Source organism: Mus caroli, chromosome 5, assembly GCF_900094665.2.
Source record: "Mus caroli chromosome 5, CAROLI_EIJ_v1.1, whole genome shotgun sequence".
Classification (NCBI taxonomy): Eukaryota; Metazoa; Chordata; class Mammalia; order Rodentia; family Muridae; genus Mus; species Mus caroli.
The window spans coordinates 64,042,318-64,053,928 of NC_034574.1; the positions used below are offsets into that span (position 1 = coordinate 64,042,318).

General features: G+C 35.4%; 1 protein-coding gene across 1 annotated transcript in view; it reads right to left on the reverse strand.

Annotated features, from left to right (window-relative positions):
- Gabra2 (gamma-aminobutyric acid type A receptor alpha2 subunit) overlaps nucleotides 1-11,611 on the reverse strand; it is a 130,686-nt gene that overhangs the window by 57,010 nt on the left and 62,065 nt on the right. The window lies entirely within an intron of this gene.

Consider the following 11,611-nt stretch of genomic DNA (forward strand, 5'->3'; position numbering starts at 1 on the left):
TCCACTTCTGTGTTTGCTAGGCCCTGGCATAGTCTCACAAGAGAGAGCTATATCTGGGACCTTTCAGCAAAATCTAAAACATTGCAGTCTTAGAAAACAATGTCCAACAATAGTATGTATGCTACTTTGGTTTCCAAGGACCTTACAGGTTTTCTAGAGTGTATGGAGATGCTCATATTTATTTGCACATCATCTTGCTTCCAGAAATATGGAAAAGTCTAGAAAGTGTTACAGAGATGGGTAAGGATACTTGCTATTAAGGCTGATGATTTCTATAACCTATGTGGCAAAAGTAAAAACAAAAATATCTTACAATTTTTGATCTTACATCTACATGAGTTCTCTCCCTGGCTCTCTTTCCCTTCTCTATCATCTCTCTCACAAATGCAAAATTAATTAATTAATTAATTAATTAATTAATATTATGAAAATCACCTTGTAACTCTTATTAGAAAGATTACTAAATGTTTCCTCTTTTGAATCACTCATTCTCACTTATGGTCCCCTGGTCCTGGGAAGAACAACGTATCCTGAATTTGGCACTTATTAATCCCATGCCTGAGCTGATAGATGTAAAACTAATGTAGTTACAAGTTAAATATTACTACAAAATGCATTCTTAGCTATATCATTAGCAGTATTGACGTAGAATCTACAGAATACTTAGATTCATATTTACTATGATAAAGCACAATACTTGAATATTATGTCATAACCTAGCCCTCTTTCCTGGTCCTTAAATATTTCCACTGGTGGCGCATGCCTTTAATTCCAGCACTTGGGAGGCAGAGGCAGGCAGATCTCTGAGTTCAGGCCAGCCTGGTCTACAGAGTGAGTTCCAGGACAGCCAGGGCTACACAGAGAAACCCTGTCTCAAATACAACAACAACAACAACAACAACAAAATATTTCCTCAATTTATGCTTGTCACTGTAACAAACAATCTCACTTTGAAATTCTTTTTCAGTCCTATTATACAAAATTATCTGGGCTGGTTACATGACTAATTTCAGTGATTCAGAGCACCCTTGGCAGATGTCTATTTTTTGTTAATTAGTACAGTTCACTTTTAAAATTCTTTGATATTTCTTTAATTTGGGGGTTTTTTTCTTACTTGTTTCTACTGCATGTTGGCTGCTTTTTATAGTGATCTAAAACTAGTTTATATATGCTATGTTATACAGCATCTAAGAGGATCTGTAGCTCAAAAATAAAAAGGAAAAATATGTGTAAACTATCATAGTGTATATTGATAATATTGTCATAAAATAAATTACCTGTGTCTTTCACATTTCAGCTTCCATATACCATATTAGTGTGCATATGAGGCAAAGGTAATTTCATTACTGTCTGATTGAAGATACTTGAAAGTTTCCATTTGGCTTTTAACAATTTTATATTGTGAACATGATGACTGTAGTTTTGTACTTATAAACATATTGGTTTACCATATTGACATTTTATAATTTATTTTAATCCTACTACAATTTAACTATGAGACTAAAAAGAATTTAGAATGTAATAAATATTTTAGAGTCAAAGTTTTTTTTGGTAAAATCTAGTCATCCCTATATTTTATGATGATTCTGTCCACTTACATTTCTTGTTATATTAATACTGGGTATATTCTCATGTAATATTGCTTTTAATGGACACAATTTAAAGGATGAAACTAAAGAGAAAACAGAGAGTTTTTTTTTCAGTAAGTAGTAAAATTAAATAAGAGAGATGACTATAATATTATAGAAGAAGAAGAATAGGAGGAAACACACATACATTTGTGTGTGGTTGTGTGTGTGTGTGTGTGTGCATTCAAAGCATAGGTCAAGTATTAGACTACCAGAAGATATAGAATCCCAAAGTTCCAACCATGTCTAATAGTGTTAAAAGATAAGGTAAACTTTAGGATTAAAGAGTGCTGAAAATTCTGGAGCTTAAGAAACTAGGTTTTTTTCTTGGTTCCACAGTCATGAAGTAGTGTGGGGTATCTCTTCCACTCAGCCTCAAATTGATCGTAGCTAGTATTTCCTTTGTGGAGGAGAAAATCACTGGCTATCAAAATTTCCATCCCATAGGAACATGTAGGCAGATCATCTTGGCCTCAAGTGTTTCAGCATTTCTTATCCTATTCCAGGAAGCATGGGTCAGAAATGATTTTTTTTTCAGATCAATGACAAGAATAGAAAGCAAAATGAAACAAAACAAACCAAACCAAAACCAAAACCAAAACCAAAACCAAAACCAAAACCAAAACCAAAACCAAAACCAAACAAGACATGGAAAAACCCATCTATCATTCATGAATGATTCCTGGCAGATGTAAGTCACACATCTGAGTTGGCTGACAGAGTTGCAAATGACTTCTGTCCATTAGGGATGACTATACAGTTGAGTATGAAAGATATGATCATATGTGAAAAACTAGAGCCAATAAACAATCTTCACAACCTAGCACATTAGGCCTTTGAGTGAAAAATAATTAAAAGATGTTGGTGAATGAATAGTTTGAGGACATCTGAAGTCCCAATGCAATCCACATGTTCCCATCCTATAGATACATCAAGTTATTTAAGCAAATTAACCATTTCTAAATAAAAAGTAAGCCTGTAAGCAGAAACTGGGCAATCCATTATAAATGATGGTATATAAATTAGGATAAGCATATTCATTTATATATTGTATGAAAATATTAGAATTTTAATCTTCTATGGCATTAATGTAAATATACATATATGTATATTTACATATATATGTGTGTGTGTATGTTTGTATATATATGTGTATGTATGCATATATATGTGTGTGTATATATATGTGTGTGTATACATATACATATATAATACTTTATATAAAGCATTTGCAAAGGCTACCATAGTGTATCTTGTGTAAGTTTTACTGTATGTATTATCATATTTTGGTTGTGTTTATAAGCTTAGAGGAAAGAGGGCAATAACTGGGAATGGTTGAGTGATGTTCTTCTTTTCAGTGGACTGTGAAAGTGCTCAATTAGTTGAATTTATATCACATAATTTTGATTAAAATAACTCAAATGAAGTGGAAAAATGTTCTTTACAAACTAAAATTAAGACATCATAGCAGAAAATATTAATTAATTACATTTGACAAATTAAAAGTACAAACATATGCCAGGTTTGTACCTTCATAAGACACTTAAAATGATAAATTATCCCTAAAATGTATAAGTGTATAATGCTAGTAATTATCAATGATACTATTCAAAATACAGGTGTCTAACCACTGTAGTTAAAATTAAATTTAGTTGTAAATGTTAGTTAAAGACAAAACAAAGCCGTTGCAAATAGCAAGCCATTTTAAAATCTAAGCATCTGGAATGTGAAGACAAACACCTAAAATTGTTGTATAGGTGTTACAAATGTGCATCACAGCTCAGAAGCCAGCAGCCACTGCTGAGTGCATTCAACAAAAACAGTTAGGAAGGGAGAAAAAGGCATACACATATTTAGTGCTCCTACAACTGAAATAGGAGAGAAAGGTAATTGAAGGTTGAGTAACAACACAGAGCTGAAGGTTCATACAGCCATGGTATACTCATAGAAACCTTAATCATTCTATAGGTGGGATAATAGATAAAGAAAGCCAATTTCTTTGTTCTAAGCTTTCTATAGGTAGAAGCCAAAATAAAAAATGCAGGATACTAATAATAATTTTATAAACACTAAAATTCTCCATTTACTCAGCAAACTTCTTTAGTGTTATTTCCATAATTGGTCCTGCAAACAAGCAAATCGGTTCCTTCAGCACAGTATATAAATTATATAGACATAATTCCAAGAACACATTAAACTTGGAGAAGACAGCCTAGTCTTCAGTGCGTAAGTATGTTAATTATAAGTCAATGCTCATAGCCAATTTCTGAAGATTCTGTCTAGTCACTAAAACAAGCAAAGTTCAGGACTAATTTCAGAATGATTTCTCATTTACTCCGAATTACTAAGTGTATTTAAAAATACTAAATTTATTTCATTATCCCATTTCTTTGCTATTAATGGCTAGCTCCTACTGAATAAATCCCTATCAGTAGTGTGGCTCCCATAATGAAGAAAAATGTGGCTTATGAGGCAGGTATATGATAACTAAAAATAATTTTTGAGATACACAAAAATATTTAAGCTCAGAGTCATGAGTTTGTATTTAAAGAAACTTCACCAACAGACTTGACAATGAATTAATATTACAAACATTTCAACAAGTAGGGCACTTAAGATCACCAGAATGCCAATAAACCCAGTTAGTAAAACTCTGTATACAAACATGCTCAATTAAATACAAGTTCCAGAACAGCACAGCTGTTCCAGCAATTGTGAAGGTGAAATACTTAGGCTTTCCCTTTGTAGTCAATGGTCAAGAAATTTAAATCAATAATGGGAGAGAGATTCGACACTGTTAGGTCTCTATATTATATTATTAAAGCAAACCTAATGACAGTACCCTAAATCTCTCATCATTTGCAGAGATTCAAAGCATTTGGAAACATTTTGTGTCATTTAAATTTTTTATTTACTTATTTAATATTCAAGTTATCCCTAACACTTAAGGGAACATATTTCAGTAGCACTATTCAAATTTTCAGAATTTTAAATTTCAGTGCAAACCTGATGCTTCCAGATTTTATAGACTTGTCATTATATCATACATACCAGCAACTCTCTGAGGCAGGAAACCACAGTTAAATACTCTTCTATCATGGACCGATAAAGAGCCAGTGGCCACTGATCATGAGAAATTTACAGATTATGGGAAGTTACAGGAATAATTACTAAAACTTGAGTTTTATAATCTCTGAATACAAAATCTCTTTCACATTTTTTTCTTTCCAGTGTTGGGGAAACCAGGAATATGGACTCACAAGAATGACAAGAGTCCTTCTCTTCTACCATAAAAGAAGTAAACTCAAAAGAGATGAGTGATTTAAACAATAAAACATATGAAGGTTCAAAATTTCTAGGGAAAAAAAAAACTGGAAAGCAACTATGGAAGAGTGTTTTCTCTATCAAATAATTTCCTATCAAATACTTAAACAATGAAACAAATGGCTAACTAAAATTACATTTAGATATGGTTTAGTATATTTAGTAAATATTGTAGTGTCTATTTAATGTACAGATTTTAAGAAATGTAACCAGGTAACAGAACAACACCCCAATTTAAATAAATGTCTAAAAATCCTAAATGTTGAGTTTTTCTTAAGAAACACTAAACATAGCTTACAAGTATATCAAATTCATTTAATATCATGAATCATTAAGAAAATAAAAACTATAGGCAAAATAATAAGAGAGGGTATAGAAAAGATGATAGATCAGTGTTGGCTTAGATATGAAGAAAAGGAGCCCTGTCTTGCACAGTGTAGGCAAGGGTTAAAATTAGTCCTGCCATTCTGGTAAAGAAATAGAGTTCTCCACAAAAGATAATTATAAGTATCGTCATAGTACATCATGAAAGGGTATCTTCTTTGAACACCCAAAAGAATCTAAATTACTAAATGAAAAGTTATAGCAATGGTATACAATATGAAATGTATGCTAAGAACAGGCTCTTAAGTAGATCAGAGAAATTACTGGAGCACATATTATTTAATCTTTTTTAAATTTCAGTTGAATTTTGGAAAATATGATAACAGAAGCAACCTGCTAAAACTCTTAAAAAAGATAAAGTATAATATATAGACATTCCGGGGGAAAGTTGGACGTCAGGGACATCAACTGGCACAGATGCCTTTAAAATAGAAGCTTGAAAACCAAAGCAGGAACAAATATTGACAAAGCAAAGGGCCAAGTTTAGAGGCTGTGTAGAACACCTCAACAGAAGCCATCAGAGAACCACCATGTGTGGTTGACATTAATTTTACAATTAACAACAGTCAGAGGAGAAGTTCCATTTGTGCCCAACATTTATATAAAAGATGTCTATAATACAAACAATATCAATTAATCCTTAGCAGAATCAGACATATAAGAATATAGTCTCCCCCTTTTGTAAACTTTCTTCTTTTTGCCTCCATTTTATATCATCCTATAAGAGGAGAAGAAATGTAGGTGGCAAGCCATTCCTCATAGTAATCCCCTATGTGTGGGAAGAAGAAGAGTTAGAACATGCACACAACGTATCAGAGTACACACATTAGCCTGACCTCCCTAAAGCTGTGGAATGGATTGAGATGCTGTCACAAAGTGGGAGTATTCTGATGAATATAGCATTCCTGAATATTTTCATTTGAGTTTCTAAAGCCCTTAGAATCGTATACAAACACTCTTACAGCCTCCATGTCCCTATTATATATCTTCCTACCTTCTTCAATCTCGCTCAACCAATTCTCTCATCACACAAGCATACACCGGCGTTGCACTTCAGCAGTATTGACATAAATGCAAGCTTTTGCATGTGTCAAGTCATGGCTCCCTTATGCTAATTCATTGGTAAGTGTCATTCTGGGTAGTGAGGTCCTGAGCAGATGACAATGGCATCAACAGAAGCAGATGTCAAAAGATAATGTAGGTGTTAATGCAGATGTTCCTCCTATGCACAGAAACCCTGATCCTTAATCCCTTGAGAAGTCCATGGTACACACATGCGTGTTTTTGAATCTGTTGGAATATATGGATACAACTATTCCTTTTCACAGCCCAGAGTGCAGTAAATAAGACAATAGTCTTCACAACACACACACACACACACACACACACACACACACACCACACACATTTAACAAATCTAAAAAGTGAAGTACAAGGAAAAGAGAAATTGCTATTTTTAAGAAACCCCCAAAAAGCACTAGAGAAAGTTAAGTTTGATATTAGCCTTGACTACACTGAAAAAAAAATATCCAGTTGGCAAAGCAGTAGATCAGTATAACAAGTATGGAGAAAAAATATGTACAAGGGCAGTGAGCTGTTAGCAATAATGGCATGTTCAGAGAACAGTGAGAAGTTCAACGCAATCTTTAAAAATAAAAGCCTCACTGAGAGTTACAGTGCCTTATAACTGCTGCCCTCTATGCCGATCTCTTCTCAGCCATGCTGATTAAAATGTTGCCTCCACTCTTTCTCCACTTCCTCACTTCCCACATGCCTCCGCCCACTGCAATCTGGTTGCTTTTGCCACCATCAGCAAACACCTTCTTGTTCTTAATCTAATGACATATTTAAGCATTTTTCTCAGCTTTGCCATCAAAAAAGAGATAGTTTTCATCTCACTACTTAAGCAATATTCTTTAAGATACATCTTCCTCTTCTTGTTACTATTGTTGAGACCCCACCATGGAATCAGAGTCTGTCTCATGACCACCAGTCTATCTGTAGGATACGCCTTAGAAAAAGTATGGGTGTTTATAGCAATGGGTAAATTTAATTCTTCTTAACCTATACATGCAATCTCTGGATTGCTTGACTAAAAACCAAGGTTCCTCGAGACTTGCAATCTAAGAATCAAGCATTCCATCTCCAGATTTTTATTCACTTCTTCTTGTTTGGAAAGAAAGCATTTATTTTGACTCACAGTCACAGGGAGAGTCCATCACAATGAAAAATTCCTGGCAGGCAGAGCAGAAAGCAGCTGAGGGTACTGCACGGACAGTCAGGAGGTAGAGAGGGGTGGAGAGCAGTGTTATGCTCCTTTGCACTCATGTATGGGTTCCCTTTTTATTTTAAATATGTGCATTTGGTAATTTATGTATCTGTGTCTCTTTGTCTTGGTGGTCAGCATGAGTTTCAGCCACCTATACATCAATTCTTGCAAAGGGCAGAACAGAGTGTCAGATCCTACGAAGCTGGAGCTTGCTGGTAGTTATGGACCTTTCAAAGGGAGTGCTGGATACCAACGCTGGCTCCTCTGGATGAGCAATGAGCACTCTTAACTAACAACCCCTCTCTCCAACCCATGCAACTTTTAGTTTAAAGATCACTCTGATTCAAGAAATTATAACTGTATAGTATGTAACTTACACAATAGAGTGAGCAGAATGGGAAATATCACTTGTTCCATAGGAAACCAGGACATTTAATATGGCTGCTCTAAACTTACACAACCCTCACTGCCCCCTGAAAAGTAACTGGCAGACTCTTTTTAAACTCACCTTCATTTTTCCTCTTCTGTATTTTTCTCCAACTTCTGTATCCAGCAGATCAACTAGTCATCAACTACATACACAGTGAAGTGTTAAATAACTGCCATATTTCTTCTCTACTGCCAACATCTCATACTGTCCCACCTCAGCTGACATATTTAAGCATTTTTCTCAGCTTTGCCATCAAAAAAGAGATAGTTTTCATCGCACTACTTAATCAATATTCTTTAAGATACATCTTCCTCTTCTTCTTACTACTGTTGAGACCCCACCATGGGATCAGAGTCCATATCATGTCCACCAGTCTATCTGTAGGATATGCCTTAGAAAAAGTATGAGTCAGCCGACAGTCATGTCTTGGCTGAGGCAGTCTCCATCTCACTTATTTTTGCTTCTCCCCACATCTGACATCTATTACTTATTTCTGAGAACCACATAGACTCTAAGATGCAAGTCTACCAATGACTGTATTATACTCTCAACCTACTGCACATCAATTTTGAGAGGCACCTGAGCAACAACTTCTTTACTAGAAACTTCAGCCTATCCCAATAAGATATTTATGAATCTTATTTTGAGAAGCATTTTTTCCACATACTTTCATGGGGCTGTGTATTATCTGATGTGTCAAAGTCTTTGAGTCTAACCTTCTAACTCCAAAGTATCAACTATTAGCTTGAAACTAACTCTTTTATTACTTATTCATTTTAAACCCCACTCACTGTCTACCTCCCAGTCAGCTTCTCCATCAATACTTCCCCCATTCCCCTCCCCTTCTCCTCCGAGGGGGTTCTCTCTTAGGTATCTCTCCCACTTTAAGTCTCTGAAAGGGTAGGTGCTTCGTTTCCCAAATGAGGCCAGACAAGGCAGCCCAGCTAGAACATACCCCACATACAGGCAACAGGGATAGTTCCCTCTCCAGTTGTTTGGGGCTCACATGCAAACCAAGCTGCACATCTGCATCTGTGTGGGTAAGCCTTGGTCCAGCTCTTGTAAGTACTTTGAGTGGTGCTTCAGTCTTTGAGAGCCCCAAGGGTCGATGTTAGTTGATTATGTTGGTCTTCCTAGGTAGTTGCTATCCCCTAAAAGGCTACAAACTAACTTGTAAATGCCAGTTTTAAAACAGGCAAAGATAATAACTTCATTTCTGATACACATTGCATCCCAAGTCCCCTAGACCAACTTCATTGGCAAATCACAATGGGAAGAAAGAAAGCAAGTAAGCCCAGTGTGCCTTTTCTACTAGACATTAGTGTCTTAGGGCTCGCCATACTTCTGAACTACACAGTACTGCATTGGCTTCTTGGGAATTGTACTTTGTACTTACTGTTTACAAAGATGAATAAAAATATGACCCAAGTAGATCATTATAATTAATACACCAAGGTCACACTTACCTGAATGTCTAACTTGTTAATAATATAAAGGAAAACACAGTTGATGAGAACTCACAATTCTGCTCCACAGTCCAGTGCTATAGCACTAACACTGAGCAAGGGACAATCACCTAAGCTGTGGTTCTTTTTACAGGCCTGGGTAGCACATTTTGTGGCTTTACTGCCAATGTCACAAAATATTCACATGCAATGAAATATCCACTAATACAGGAAAAGAAATTTTTTATATATTTTGCGGAAAGGACATATTTCTTTATATGGAAACTCATGGAGGTAGGTCAGGCATGGACATATTTCTTTATATGGAAATTCATGGAGGTAGGTCAGGAGTGGGAGAAATTGCTGTAGTGTGCACGCCTACTGCAAACTTTGTCCATTGTTAGCTACCAGTATATTCTAACGCTTAATTACCTTCTTACTCATTAATTTTTAAATGTTGAAATTAAAGATTTTTAACTTAACTGCAGACAGTGTAATTAGAATCATTAATTATAATTCAGATCCACAACTTTCTTTAGACAATTACACGGGCTAATGAGTTTTTGATCGCCAAGCATGAGCATGTGTCTGCACGTTTATGTGCATATGCACATATGCTCTATGTGCATGGGTGTGTTTTCCTTGGTTCTTAATGCTTTGTGCTATGTTGCTATTTTCCCTCAGGCTAAAGTCAGAACAAATCTATAGCACTGACCTGAACAAGAGGATCTAGGAGTTTAGTTAGGTTTTGCTACATACTATGTACTTCATAGAAAGAACAGCAGTTATACTACTAAAAAGGGAAATGAAATATCTCCAGTATTTGTTCTTATTAACTAAATACTTTTATGAGACATGAGCCCTAAGCCTCCATATCTCCTTCTATTTGTAGGTTATAACATGGACGTGCTTTTCTTTCCCATGTGCTGCAGGTCTATTTAGATTATTTCTGTTTTCAGTAAACACAGGTTCAAACGTGTCTTCATTATCTTTCTTATTTTTCAGCAAGAGGAGTATCAATAAAGAATAAAACATTTCATCTTGCCATCCTGAAAACTAAGTCATTTCTCTTTACAACAAAGTTGATGAGGACTCTCTTTCATTTTTCACTTGCTTCCTTTTTTTTGTGAATTTCATCCATGAGAGTTATATTTATATCATTTCCCATTTCTTTTACATCCGATTAATCTTCTCTAGCTGACTTGGAGTGTGAGTGTATATGTTAATGTGATCTATAACTTGCATATATGGATAGTGTATTTTTGTAAAATTATAGATAAACAGATAAGTGTTTGCATATGTACAGAAATATGTATACACCATGGTTTCAAAACAAATATTCTCAAATTTCGTATTTCTTTCCCAGACATGGACAAATATGATACCAGAGCTTCACAAGGATTGAATTGTCACTTGACCCCCCGTTTTACATCATCTTTCCATCCTATGCTACTATGAGTCCCAGTGCTCAGTACTGACTTCCCCTTACTTAGATTAGGAGATGGATTATGTCAACATTACTTTTTTAGTTTCTCAGCTACATAGTATCAGGTCCAGTAAAATGAGGTATCAGGGGGAACATTCCAATGTCATATCAAGTGGAGGAAGCTTCTTTTTAAAATCATGTTTGAAATGGAAACAGAATTACATCAGCTTCCCCTTCCCTCTCCTCCCTCCAGCTAGCCCCTCTCAGGTATTCCCCCTTCATCAGCACCACAAATCCCACATACACTTTCAAAACACTCTTTTCCCCCAGTTCTTATTGTTACATAGACACATATATACATACACAAATATGACTGTAGGTGTGAGTACACAAACAACAACAACAACAACCTCAAAATCCCTACTATTTCTGTTTTGCAGTTGCTGTGTATATGGTTTCCAGGCTAACCAATTAGAATTAGCCAATCAGCAACAGCATTGATCCAAAGGAAAGGCTATTTCTTCTCCCAAGGGTCAGTAGTTCCTGGTCTGTGTTTCTCACCTTGAGGTGAGATTCCATTCAATTTCTCCCTTCTATGAGAATATTTCCAAGAACACATCAAAACAATCATCCATCCTGACCAAGTAGGTTTCATCCCAGGGATGCAGGGATGGTTCAATATACGGAAATCCATCAACGTAATCC